The 15,235-nt window shown below is 38.7% G+C and overlaps 1 protein-coding gene across 2 annotated transcripts in view; it reads right to left on the reverse strand.

Annotated features, from left to right (window-relative positions):
- FBXL7 (F-box and leucine rich repeat protein 7) overlaps positions 1-15,235 on the reverse strand; it is a 303,797-nt gene that overhangs the window by 107,398 nt on the left and 181,164 nt on the right. The gene's annotated exons all lie outside the window — the stretch shown is intronic.

Below are 15,235 nucleotides of genomic sequence, written 5' to 3' on the forward strand. Positions count from 1 at the left end.
TTAGTATCAGCCATTTAGTATCAGCCAGGGGCCAAGCAGTCCTCAAATAGCTGTTTACAAGGTGCTGGGACATTGCTGTGATCTAGCCAGTAGGTGCTCCCAGAAAAATCTGCTGGGATGTGAAAGATATTATTGGGGTAGTGGGAAGGATTTTTTTGCTTTTGTTTTCAGCAAAGCTAGAATCCTACAGTCTCTTCTTGGAGATTCTTAATGCATAGTAACATATTAAAATAATCTTTCAAATTTAATATCACCAAGCAGTTCTCAATCAACCTGGTTATGAGCAGTTTTTTATGGAACACTGTTATAGGCGGAATTGGATCCCTCTCCCCAAATTAATTCATAAGTTAGTCTTAACCCCCAGTATTTCAGAATGTGGCTGTATTTGGAGATAAAGCCTTCCAAAGATTATTAAGTTAAAATTGGGCCTTCAGGTGGGTCCCAACCCAATATGATTGGTGTCCTCATAAGAAGAGGAAATGAGGACATAGACATGCAGAGTGGAGACCATGTAAAAACACAGCCAGAAGGTGACCATGTGTACATGGCCAAGCAGAGATGCCTCTTAAGAACCAACCATGTCGACACCTTGATCTTGGATTTCTAGTCTCCAGAACCGTGAGAAATACATTTCCATTGCTTAAACCACCCAGTCTGTGGTACTTTGTTACGGTAGCCCAAGCAGGCAAAGACACACACCCTAAAACTCATCACAGCAGAACACTATCTCACAACAAAAAGTTCCTACAATTGTAGGAAAGTGTGGAGAGGAGGGCAATCTGTGGCCTATCTTATGGTTGCATCCGGCCACATGAGCTACTGCCAAGAGTAGCATTGTGAAGATCACAAGTTCACATAGGCTTGGAGATGTAAATTTAGAGATACCTCTGGCATGTCTTCTAACTTTGTCCAAGCATCCATTTGTGTGTTTTCCTTTTGTTAGGAAAGATAGAAAGGGTGAAAATGCAGATGTCATGTTTCCCCACCTACATTTTGTTTGATTATTTACTTGGGAGGTACTTGTTAAATGGGAACCAATAACTGTGCAAAACTACAGAAATACAAAATAAACAAGACAGATCTGCCCGTTGGGTTTTAAAGTTGAGAAGTGAGGAAAAGATATTAAACAAATACTGCTGTGATGTATTATTTTATTTCAGTTTTGATACACATTATAAAAGAAAAACATAATGGCAGCTGAACTATAACAACATAATAGCTTTCACTGAACAAATCCAAGGCAGATAAAATAATAATACAAATAAAATTTACAACTGTGATATTCATAATCATATGCTCAAGTCTATATTTCATGTACTACATCTTGCTAATATCAAATAAAGTTCATTGATGGTTTTTCAATAACACGTGTGTATCACCTTCTTGATAGTATTTGTGGTGAGAGAAATCTAGAAAAAATTAAGAAATACACTTCAATTTTAAATATTTTCTTTTATTATTTTTCGCATAGAATGAAAGAAAGGATTTTTGTCTGATTTAATTACTGACATGTATTTACATTTTAAAGAAATGAATACCACACCCAAATAGACTAGAGTTCTATGTGCTGATCTGTTCAACAAAATATGCTGTGTTTCCAAAGAAATTCTGGGAGCCCAGATCAACATGTGTATGTTGCACATGCAAATGACACATGACATTTATGACACTAGGGGAAAAAGTTCGGATGTGCAGCTTTGGCTGACAAAATATCATAACACTCAGATACTGTACTCCAAATGGGCATGCTAACATTTCTTTGTTTATGCAAAATAAAAGTTATGGTAGATTGTCTTTTCTCATCTTGTGTCCTTCTAGTTATCTTAATTCCTCCATTCTGTTTCCTGTTTAACTAAATAATCTCAGTCCCTCTCTTGTTGTAGACAGGCTATCGGGCTCCCATCAAAATGTTTAAAGCTACTTTTTGTTCTTTAAAATGATTTGTGCTTTCTAGGGGTATAAGGCATTTATATGCATAAATGGTTATTTTTAATAACAATTAGTTTTTTGAGGTTCCACTGATAATTTTAATGGCTAACACATTACTGAGTGAGTGCTCACTCTGTATTAGACTCTGTGCTAAAATCTTTATGTGTAGCCTACCAAATATATTCTACCTAACAGCCCTATGAAATTAGTTTTATTACTGGTCCCTTCTGTTTCTGTAAAAAGAAATACATTTTAGGGAAGGTGAACAATTAGGATTCTAGGCCAGGTTCATGGGGTCCCATGTCCTGTGCTCTTCACCACCATGATCGTTTCCTAACTAAGCAAGCAGGAGAACAACCACGGAGGAGTCTGAAAGTTCAAAGGTATGAGAATTTCCGATAGACAATCCTGAAGTTCAACATTCAAACAACCATCTGCATAATACACACCATCCTGCTTTAGAATACTCAGCTCCATAGATGTTTGTGATACAGAGATACGGACACACAACATTTTTGTTAAGTTGAACGACTTTACATGACAATGATAGGAAGAGACCACGAGCAAAATAATGTTTCTACAGACTTAAATCAATGACAATGGTTTAAAATCAAGATCGAGCAATTCCTTCCGCTGAGTTTCACTTAAAAAACATGACTGGCTAATTTTTTGATTTATCGAAGAGATGAGGTCTCACCATGTTCCCCAGGCTGGTCTCAAACCCATGGGCTCAAGCAATCCTCTCGCCTCCACCTCCCAAAGTGCTGGGATTACAGGCGTGAACCACTGCTCCCTACTGCAGGTAGACTTTTCAAAGGTGCTCATATGAATTCTGAAGGACAGCAGTTTACAAAAAAAAAAAAAAATCATGCCCACATAAGCTCACAAGTGGTACTGTAGTGAGATTTCACACACTGAGTCCCTGCCATGCATCAGGAACTGTTCAAATGCTGGCGATATACCAGAGTACAAGTCCTTGCCTACATGTAGTGTCCAAGTGTTCACTGGGAAGGGAAAGTCAGGTGAAGGTGTCACCACTAGGAACCGGCCACTTGAGAAAAATCTCTCTTAAATCAGAATCTATCAAGCTTCAGTTGTTTCTTTTTGTATTGGGTACTGGCTAGGTTAGGGGAAGAGAAAGGGGCAAAGGCCACCATCTTTTACTCTTATAGACACTGGAAAATGACTCCAAAATACCAGGATATACAGTGGGAAATACACAGTCATTGCCCATGGCGTCACCTGAAGATGAGAAGAGAGGTAAATCTGGGTAGAGTCTGAGGAAGGAGCTCTGGGAAAAAGTCATCATTGGCCATCACAAGTCCACAGCTAGATATGGAAGAATTTAACAACTGGTAATAAGTATTTTTATAAACATAAATTTTTTCAGGAGTTCTTATTCCACTTAACAATGAGGACAGATCAGTGTAAACAAAACACTTGACCTAGGAGATATCTTCAGAATTTGATACTACACTGAGAAAGATAATGAAAGACTTTTTAAAAAAAATGTCCATTGTTGTCTCACCAGGAAGCAGGCAAGGGTTAGATCACTTCCACATACACATTTCAGCTTATTTGGAAAAAAAAGAAAATAATACATTATCTGGTCCTTGGGAACCTGTGAATAATTTCCATCACAGATCTGCCCCCTGCTGCTGACAGACCTGGAAAGACAATGCTGTCTCAATTGCCAAGTCCTGGTTTAAGGTCACAGGAGAAGCACAGTGGATGGGCAGAGCGGCATCCAACTCACAGTTCAGAGTTTGAGTTCACTCTAGCCTTCTCTGAGAAGTCACATGATTTTTGGCTCTGGACAACCTGTGGATTTAAGGTGGGTTTCACTGAAATGTTTATTTGCTCAGAGTCAGGTGTTACTTCGAACCACTGGCAAAGATACCCACTTTGAATTGTTTCTGGGGGTGCCTCACTGCTAGAAATCTGTACAATTTGTTATTACAAGGAGTAAGTGGGAGCTATTTCTGGAAGTGATGTTTGAGAGTTTAGAAGTTCAATTTATGATAACTTCAGAAATGTACAAGAAAAACAAATGTTGGGGCAAAAACATCTACGATTATGGAGAATCTTATTAGAACCAGTTTGCAATTTAACTCTAATGAGGAATGCAGACTACGCTATTAGAAAACTCAATTTCTAATACTCTGTCCTATATATCACCAGAGTGTGCTGGACGTTGCCTGCTGATGACCTCTCCAGCCAGGAGGGTCAACTTCTGGTTTCTCCATGTAAGCTCTCTGGGATTTCTAGGAGCACAGTTCTTCCCTCCCTGTGGTCCTCTCTGCCCCAGTACACACAGGATGATGACTCAGCCAAAGCATGAGAAAGATCTCTAAAAGGCAGGGTGGCCTAACGCCAAGTGCCATCCTGGTCTGTCTCACCAAGGCAAAATGTGCACATTTTTTTTTCTCATTACAACATATATTTTTTACTATTTAGAAATGCAATCATACCAAAGAGTTTAGAAATGGAAGAAGCTTCATGGGGCGGTGCGCATCCAACAGAAGAGAGGCTGTGATCCAGACAGGTGGCCTCAGGAGGCCATACAGCGAGCCACAGATGGAGAGTGAAGCTGGAGCTCAGTTGTTCGCTTTATTCTGGGCTGCTTCCACTACTGGCACATTCCCAAGAGAAAGAGATATGCCCGGTCATGCGTGGACCCCAATCTTTTCTGCTGGTGTATTCACCAGTCCACAATTGGTCCAGTATTCCCATCCATCTCAGCTGGGTTAATCTTCCTAAGGAATAGGGTGTCCATGCATCCACGTTTGATGCAACAAGCCCTATTTCATACCTGTTGTACTAACCTGATAATTATCAGAACACTCACAGTCCCCAATATGTCCCAGTGCAGAAGATAAATTCATGTTGTTACCCTAAGGTCACACACCACTCAAAATCTTTTCAATATCTTTCTGTACATTGCTGACTCCCTACTTTTCCAAACAATAATTTATTTTTAGGTTATTGATACTATTTTGGGTTCAGATATTTATTTTGGTTTTTGTATTTACATTTTGTCAAAGCTAATTGAAGCAAATACAAGGGAAGGCAATTTTGGGATGAATCATCTACAAATCAACGCATTAAATGTGAGTGAGGAGTTAATTTTTCTGCTTTGACTGAAGCAACAAGCCTCAAAGTGACAGTCTTTATGTTATTTTAGAGAATAAAAGCAACTAGCTTGTGTAATCTATAAACTAGTGAACTGAAGCATTAGTGTAATAAATGAAGCAGATTCATTTTTAAGTTTTAAATATTTCTACTAAGTTGTTCAATGTGTAGTTTATTTGGCGTTTCTTTGGTCTTATTTATGACATCTGTAAATTATGGGTTTCGATCAGATGATCTCAAAGAAGCTGATCACTTGTAAAATTTGATTCTGTGATTATGAGCTTTTTTTTTAAAAAGCAAGTCAACTTGAAAAATGTAAAGAGCTGTAAAATAAAAATCAATTTTCAGTTTTTCCTTCACTTTTTACTCATAGCCTGAAAAAGACAAGCCTCCTAACTCCTTTAATGACCAAATAAATTTTCAATTCAAAGCAAATTAATGAAAGTGAAGAAATCGATTCTATGTCCATAGAAACTGAGTTTTTTGTTTTTTTAGAGACAGATTCTTGCTCTGTCACCCAGGTTGTATAGTACAGAGGTATAACAGCTCACTGTAGCCTCGACTTCCTGGACTCAAGCAGTCCTCTTGGCTCAGCCTTCTGAGTAGCTGGGACTACAAGCATACGCCATCACACCTGACTAATTAAAATTTTTTTTCTCTTTTTACTTTGTAGAAAGAGAGCCTTGCTATGTTGCCTACCATGCCTGGCAAGAGTTACTGTTATAAAGATTCTTGATTAAATCCCATTATCTACTTAAGTTATCATAAAGAACTTAGCTTTCTTTCTAAAATGCTATGATTAAAAACACCATTTTTCTGATTGAATTATTTCTCTTCTGGAACTTATTATGGTTGACATTCAGTGACGTTAGGGGTCAAAAAGGGTCTTTGGGGTCCTGGGTTGATTATTTCTAAAGGAAGAAAGATTTTATAAATTTTTCTATGGCCATGGTAATACATTTTCTTAAAGAACTTTATAATTCTATATCATCATATTAATCCACACTGATTACTTGACCCATGGGTAGATCTTAGGTTAAACCCACAAAAAAATTAAAACTAAAAAATAATTAAAACATTATGTTTTAATATGATATTTAGCTACAACCCCTCAGTGTAGAGTATTTTAAATGACCAAATTTAAAGAGTGTGGGTTTCTATTTAGGAAGAGCAAAATTTCAGGATATAAAAGAGATAACATTCCTCCTCACTGGCCTACAGCTTGAAAGTCACATTGTGGAATTCAGCACAGTATCTTTCTCTATTCTAATCTCTACATCGTTGTTGTGGATGGAACTGTGTCCCCCCAAAAATCATATACAGAAGCCCAAACTTCCAGTAGTACCTCAGAATATGATTCCAACTGTAGACAGAACCTTGAAAGAGATGATGAAGGCTAAATGTAATTATTAGAGTGGGCTCTAACCTAATATAACTGGTGTCTTCATAAGAAGAGGTGATTAGGACACAAACACATACAGAGGACAGACAGGGTGAAGTATAGGCAGCCATCTATAAGCCAAGGAGTGAGTTCTCTGAGCAGACCAGTCCTGCTGACATCCTGACCTTGCAGTTTCAGCACCCAGAACCGTGAGAAAATATGCTTCATATACCTCTGTTGTTTAAACAGTCTCATCTGTGGTACTTTGCTAGTGGCCTTGGAAAGTAATACAATGGTCAACTTTTTTTTTTCTGAGTTGGAGTCACACTCTGTCGTTCAGGTTGGAGTGCAGTGGCACACTCATGGTCACCACAGCCTTGACCTGCTGGGCTCAAGTGATCCTTCCACTTCAGCCTTCCAAGTAGTTGGGATTACAGGTACGTGCCACCTCATCTGGTTAATTTTTTTATTTATTATACAGATGAGGTCTCACCGAGTTGCCCAGGCTGTTCTTGAACCCACGGGCTCAGGCAATCCTCTCACCTCAGCTCCCCAAAGTGCTGGGATTATAGGTGTGAGACACCATGCCGGGCATAATGGTCAACTTTTACAATTTTATTTCAAATGTAGAGAAGGAGAATAAGAAGGATGCAGTGAAAATAAATAGCAAAAAATATAATATTATGGCATTAACAATATCAAAGAGTAAAATCAATTATCTTAATGTTCGGGTTAGAAGAGACAGTCACAAATAACTTGATGTGATGGTAAGAATCCTGTAGTGTTTGTCTGTCTCTATCATCCTTCTGTTGAAGTGGTTAACTCTTTCTTCTTTCTTTTCTTTTGACTCATAGTCTCACTCTGGTGCCCAGGTTGGAGTGTAGTGGCGTGATCATGGCTCACCACAGCCCCAACCTTCTGAGCTCAGGTGACCCTTTTGCCTCAGCCTCCTGAGTGGGACTACAGGTGTGCATCAGAATGCGCAACTATTTAAAAAAATTTTTTTCCTTAGAGATGAGGTCTCGCTATGTTTCCCAGGCTGGTCTTGAACTCTCAGGTTCAAGCAATCCTCCTGCCTCAGCCTCCCAAAGTGTTAGGATTACAGGTATGAGCTACTGAACCCGACCAGGCCTGTTTCTTTTTTGAATGACATAAAGCACCCACATGGAGTGTTTTGATGGGCTGCTGGGTAATGTCCAAGACCAGTTTCTCAGACATAGTGGTTCCCATTTATGTGACCCCTACACATCCACTGAAGCGCTCAACTTCCTCACTCACACAAAGTCCTTGCACTGACAAAGGGACAAATTTGTGAACATGAGTAACAAACAAATACAGAACCAGAGAAAACAGATGCTATCAAAATTCATCCTCCCTATTTATTTCCTAGAGAAATAAGCCTTTGGAGAAAGGGCTAAGTAGGACATTTAATGAATGTCCCCAATCCTGGTTGGATGAAATGTAACATATTCTGAAGCACTGGGAGGGGTACAAAGAGAAAGAAGGCTAAGGCAGGAGGGATGGAGAATGGGAGGGAGAAAGGGAGAGAGATGGAGAAAGCAAGAGAAATGTGAGAAACAAAGAATATTTAATTTGGCATCGTTTGTAATTTCAATCTCCAAATTCAGTATGAAATTTATAGCAAGAAAATCTATGCTTGGGTTCATGCAAATTGACTTTGTTTTCCCTTCAATTACTCATTTCCTAAAGCTTTTCTTTTCATTTTTTAAATGCATGCAGAAGACAATGTAATATTGAAGAAGAGGACAAGTAATTCCAAACAATGACTCACACCCATTGTTCCATCAGTAAGTATCTATAAGATTAGAAAGTCATGGCTATACTATATTTAGGAACAAAATGTTGGTCAAATATTTTGTGGTTGGTGTCCAAAGTGCTAAAACTCAGCTCAACATCAGTAAAAGTGCTAAAAATTCATCAAATGTTACTGTAAGTTATGAACTTATAGTCAAGACATTGAGGGTACAGAAAAGAACTAGACAATGTCTATGTCTTCATGAGTCTCACTATCTCCTGAGGAGTGACTGAGGAGTGACACATGGACATGAAATCCATCAATGGCTGAAGAAAACAGCATAGGGTAATTGGTGAAGAATGCCATGGTGGTGGTGAGAGAACAGTGCTGGTTTATCAAGGAGAGTTGAGGGAGCCACTCTAAGGAGATGACGTTTAAGCTGAGACTAAAGGAAATGACCAAGCAAAGGTCTTGGGGAAAAAGTGTTCAAGGAAAAAGAGAAGCCAGTGCAAATGTCCTGAGACAGGGCTAAACTGGTCATGATCAAGGGAGAGAGATGAATGGCTGAGAGCAGTGAACAGGGGTGACAGTCAGACATAAGGATAGACATCTGGAATCAGAGAGGCAGGGGAGGTCATATGGATCCTCTCTGACCATGGAGAGGAGCATTTTTTGTTCAATTGGATTTTAAGCAAATATCTGACACGATCTGGTGCATGCTTCTTGAAGGTCACTCTGGCTAGTGGGTGACAAGTAGATTGTTTAGGGGAAGAACAGAGGGAGGAAGATCCAAAAGAGGGTCAAGGTGATGGCCTCTTGGTGTGGCCTGGCACAGAGGATATGGCGAGAAGTACTCTGTTTCAAGGTAGATTTTGAAGGTAGTGACAAGTGAACTTGTGGGTGAGTTGGATAGTAGGTGTGAGGGACAGGTAAGAACTGGAGAGACTTAACCACATGCGTGGGACCTTCTCTCATCTTGAAAGTTTTCTTTGTTGAGGTGAAAAATACTCCATCAGACTAAGGAAGGCCTATTAAATTGAAGTCCCCAACATCTCTGAATTAAACTGATTAATTAGATATAAACATACATCTCAAAAAATTTGTCACATAGAAAAAAGTATTAGTAACTATGCTGTCAAACTGAATCCTCACAGCAATATGGAATAAAGTTATCGTGTTGGCCATTTGAGCTTAGAACTGTCTGCACTGTAAAGTAAGATACAATAAGAGAGAATTTCAGAGAAGTCAGCCATGGGTAGAAGTGGCCACCCCTTCATACTTGGATGCACACACACTCTACCTCTGCTTCCATGAATACTCATAATGTCGGGAAATAATATTTTTAAACTCTGGATTTCTTATTTCACCAAATATCAAGATGATAGATTGGATCAGTTGATAAGCAAAAGCCTACAGTGAAAAAGATTCTTCATACTAATCTAGACATGCGTATCTTGTCTCTTCTTATAAAAATGAAACCTATACTTTTGACCCAATGATGTTTTTAATATGCCTCATTTACAATAAGCTTTCCATCAAAAGTTCTTCCTATATTGCTCACTTTGCAATTCTTTTAAATACAGTAGCACCATGGTCTTAACCTGCATGTTACTATTATCCTTTATTCTAGTAAGTGATAATGCCTCAAATTTCTTGTGATGATCAGCCTTATATGTCAACTTGGCCAGGCTATAGTACCCTGTTATTTAATGAAACATTAATGTAGTTCTTGCTGTGAGAATATTTTGTGGATGGGGTAAACATAATCGTCAGTTGGCTTTAAGTGAAGGAGACTACTTTAGATAATGTAGTTGGGCCTCATTCAATCATTGGAAAGTCTTAAGAGCAAAAAAAGAAAATAAAAAACCCTGCCTCTAGACTGCAGCATCAACTCCTGCCTGAATTTGCAGCCCGCTGGCCTGCCCTATGGATTCCCAACCCTCCACAAACCTCATGGCTTATGTGTGTAACATAAATAGAAACCTACTGTTTTTGTTCCTTTTGAGAACCCTAATGGACACAGTCCCCCAAAAAGTTGCTTTTATATGCACCTTCTGATATGACCTTTCTGACCAAAGTATACTCTCAGATTTGGAAGCGGGAACTACTGAAGAAACCTTCACAGAATTCTGTGATGACACGGCTCTGTGAACTCCAGGGGGCTGGATACTCCTGGGTATGTTTAGATCGTGTCTACCTGTCTACATTCAATACTTAGGGTATATTGGCAATATGTTTCATCTTACTGAGTTGTCATTTTCTCATCTACAAAATAAAGATAAAATCCTTGCCTCCTCAGGTTGTTATGAAGATTAAATGAAATAATTTACACCAAGTGCCTGGCTTGTAGGAGCTCAAACAATATCAACAAACACTCCCTTCCCACTCCATTTTTTAAGGGTTGGTTTGTTTCCTTCATGAATTCGTCTGCCATACATTTGTTAGAGATTTACTCTTTCCTATTTTTTCATTCTTAGCTCATGAAGGCAGCACCAGTAATAGGAGTAGCTTTACCTTCAGCCGTGCGTTGTTGATATCTTTGTCTTTGGGATAGTGTCTCCCTTCATCGTGTGATGAACAAGCCAAGTGAGCCCTAGGATGTGAAGACTATTGTAAAAAGGTGTGGAGTCCTATTATCCAGAGGCCATCAGCTTTTGTATCACTCATTCTGTAGTGAACAAAATCAATCAATTTCTGTTCTTAATATTCAACATGGCAACACCCACCTCACAGCTGACACAGTCTCTGTTTTATTGGGTGTTCCACTCCCTATGTCAATGAATCTACAAAAATGGATAAGATGTTGTTATAAAAATGTTTCCTCTTTTTTGTTCACTGCCAGACAGAATCCGTCAAAAATCTTTGTTTGCCAACAGATTAAAAAAGAAGCTTGCTTAAAGATTGAACTATGGTCTGTAATTAAAATAACAAAACAAAAAAATAAATAAAAAACTTTATGGCAGTAGATGTTTTCAACCGCTGAAAGTAATATTTGGGAAGAAATGCTTTGACATCATCAGAGCTGGTCATCTTTCTCATGACCTATCAATGAAACCCCAAGAGAGTATATTCTGCCAGGACAACAGAAAGGACAGTCTGAGGACGTGATGCTAATCTGTGTAGTGCTCTATGATGATGGATTAAAAAGTTTTCTTTAGGTCTTTGAATCTGAGTCACCTTCAGCATTGTGTTGGGAGAGACACGTAAAAGACCCTTCACAGCAGTTCCAGTGGGAATGAGAAACAGGCACTCATTATTCTTTGATCTGTCCCCAGTGAGGACAGTTGTTCCTTCTGTCTTCCCACAGAACTCTCCTGTTAGTTGTCTCTCATACTGCACCATACAATTCACGTACGAAAGTGCATTGACATTGCGCATTTCTACTGGTCTCCTCAATTACCCTGAGAATTCCACTGGGAAGAGTGAAGGTCTAGTTCACTCTTGTATTCAATTGCCTGGCCAGTGCTGAGCACCTGTCACCCATTCATTACTTATTTTATGAATGAGACCCAATTACATTCGATTGTCAATACCTCAGAAAATGTGTGATTATCTGCAATAAACTTCTGCAAAAGAGACTGTATCAATGTGCCGTATTGTACCACAACTGCCAGTATAGCATTACTTTGAATTTTCAGTCTCAGTCAGAATCTTTATTTGCAGACAGGTAATGTTATCTTCCCCAATGTTGATCTGGTGAAGTTAGAGGGGGAAAAAAATGTATTCAGAGTTTTTTGATATAACCATGTTGACCATATTCTCTCAGAAAAGTGGATATTTGTTAGTCCTTCAAGATTCTACTGTGAAAGAGTTGATGAAGCATTTGTTCAAGGTGTGGCTGTCTGCTGCTCTTGTTTTAGTGTTTAAAATGTTTTAGCTTAATTTTTTCAACGGGGTAACATATTCACATAGATCATAAGTGAAAAAATAAGATACACAGTGAAAAGTCTTCTTCCAACTCCATCTCTTATCTGATCAGAAACTCCTTCCAAGTTCACCTCTGGTTTTAGATTTGTGTAACCTACAGATTTTTTTCACATACACAAATATAAATTTTTTCTTCCCCCCATTTTTTTGCAAAATGTTACCTAATTATAAAAATGAAGGAAGCTCAGAACAATGTGGAAAAACAGGCAGATTCATCAACGGAAGAAATTAAATTAATCCAAAGACAAGGGGAAACAGGAGGAAAATAAAAGCATAGAGTAGAGTTCTTGAGTGGATTTTATTTGCTTTTCCAATATCCTCGAGCAGAGGGAAGAGGACACAGCCTCAGTTCCTCAGGGCGGTGGGGGCTTGGCAAGCCGTGGGTACGTGTGTACTTCAAGACAGATATGTTTGGTCATCAGTCTTTTCAAATAAAAAACTTAGGTTCTGCCAGGAACATGAAGAACAATAGCAGACTGAGTGGTTTGCTAAAGCTTGTGGTCAGAAGAATTACGAGAAATGGCACCAATGCTCTTAATAGGATGACCATCTCGCTCTATTCCTCCATCTCAAAGTTTACATTTTTCTTTGCTACCTCTCTTCTGTCATCTGGGCTATATTAGCGGGGAAATGGGGAGGAACCACAGCAATTATCTGGAAAATTAAGTGGAAAAAAATCCAAATTACTTTTCCCTGAAAAGTAAATCTAAAAGGCAATATTTCCTATGATGGAGATGACTTCAAGTTTTCAGAACATATAATTTCTTTCAGGAGCATAAATTTATATTCTTAAAAATGCAGATGTCACAGATTTTTCATCTAAATTGCAGGGTATTCTTGAAATCTGTCTTGATTTGTTTTTATTAAAATCTAGTCTTTTCCAACTATACAAAATGAAACAATTCAACTAATATTGATTTTTAGATAAAGGCTAACATGTTGCATATATTGAGCAAGATACACTCCCAAAAACCTATTTTCAATACTGTTACCACTGTTTGGTGCCAAGCTGAACAGCCACATATTGTTGTGCCCCACCAGATATTTGGCCAGAGGGTCCACTTGGGGGAATGGGGGTTGAGATTCAGTCTGCCACCTAGTGAGCTATAACCTATGCAGCAGAAATGCACCAGCCCAGAAGATAGGGGATTCTATTGCTAACGGGTTTACAGAAAGCAGTGCCGTCCTACAATTTCCACAGAGGCACTGTATGTTCTAGTCCAGTCCTGAAGTCAAGCACTTTCAAACCATGGGCAACAGGTGCCATCGACAACCATGTTTACTTAGAGAGACCTCAGGTTCATCTGGGATAGTCCTACATTATGCCTGTTGACCTGACTCGATTACTAATGCCATGTTCACTCTGAATAGTATTGGGACTGGATGACCTATTTATTTTATTGGTCACCCTTGTCTTGTATGCTCTGTCCAACTTCTGTGTGTAGAGCAAGTAGATTAACCCACGGGACAAAACTGAATCACTTTCAAAGCTATACACATGATAATAGCCAAGAGGATCACTAAGCTGTGCTGTATTTCCTTTTGAAATCTACTTTGTAGTTCAGACTATCTACTAATAATTGTTATTTTTGAAAACCAACAAAAAGGGTACACTGGTTTATGACAATTGTGATCATTATGCTGTTCCCTTTAACTACCATGTGTATGTCTGAATATAAAAATCAGTGAGAGTAGAACAGCCATTCTGTACCATTTCTCCGAATCTCTTGAGTAGTTCTGGATCTCATTATGCACACTTAAAAATCCATTCCACGTCTCCTCGCCTGTGCTGAATTTTGGCTTTGACTTGGACAACCTGATCAATACCTCAGGGAGTGGAAGAAATTCCATAACCCTTACTGACCTGAAGCAATGACTCCCAGCAAATCCCGGATTGTGCCACTGCAAGGAAAATATTCCCTGCTAGAGGTGCTGTACGTTCTGGAGGCTTCCTCATTTGTAAACTACATAAATAATGGATGTCATGGTAGGTATAAAACCCCACTGCTTTGATATGCTGCTCTTTCCTGCAATTACTTGTCTATACCCAGGGCTCTGTTTTCATTTTGGAAGTTTGAGTCAGAAACCACTGCAGAGTCTAAATTGACAAGGTAGTAGATCAATGGTTGGTAAACTTTTTCTGTACAAGGATGGGTAGTAATCATCTTAGGCTTTGCAGGCCAAACAATCTCTGTTGCAACTACTCAACTCTGCCGTCATAGAACAAAAGCAGCCATAGATGACCCATTTTACTGGTCATCCCAGTCTTGTATGCTCTGTCTAACCTCTATTTTCATAGCAAGGAAACAAGGGAAAAAAATTAAAAAAAGAATCGTTTTCAGTCCTTCACACTTGTTTGCAGATAATATCCAAGATGATAACACCACTGGTTTGTAGATAATAGCCAAGATGATCACTTAGCTGTGTCACATTTCTTTTTGAAATTCACTTTCAAACATATAAACATATGAGCATGGCTGTGTTTCCAATAAGCTTTTATTTACAAAAGCAGGTGGCAGGTCAGATTGGGTCTGTGGGTTATAGTTGTCCAATCCATAAAGTTCAATAACTCACCAACCTTCTGGGGTGAGCCCAGTGGGTCTTCCCTATTGGCTATTTATGAAATTTATGATAAGAGAAAATGTACCCTTATCATCATTATGATTCACAGCAAAATCCCCAGTTTATATTTCTTTAGCTAACAAGGCATTTTTGGTTTCTACTGCAGAAAACCATTTAGAGATTTTCAGAGTTGATTTTGAGAATCCTGTTGTACCCCAAGATTTATTAATAATTTAACAATTTACTCAGCAGGCAATCTATTCAAGGGAGAACGGATAGCATTGAAACACTATGGATCAATTCAATGACTTGATTTCAAATGGCATACTGCTTTAGTAAGAAAATATGTTCATCGAATAACTTACCTAGGAGAAACGCCTTGTAAGGCCATATACTGGAAAACAGATTATAGATTACTGTGAAAACACTTGGGAATAGAAAATTTGATAGTGTTTGGTCTGCTATTATTCCCCTTTCAAGATGTAGCTCCCTTTTCTCTCAATCTGTTATATTTATGGTGGCAATTTGCCTAGTGTACCTCTGAAATC

This window comes from Carlito syrichta, unplaced genomic scaffold (genome assembly GCF_000164805.1).
Source record: "Carlito syrichta isolate Samal-C Ts95f unplaced genomic scaffold, Tarsius_syrichta-2.0.1 Scaffold305978, whole genome shotgun sequence".
Classification (NCBI taxonomy): domain Eukaryota; kingdom Metazoa; phylum Chordata; class Mammalia; order Primates; family Tarsiidae; genus Carlito; species Carlito syrichta.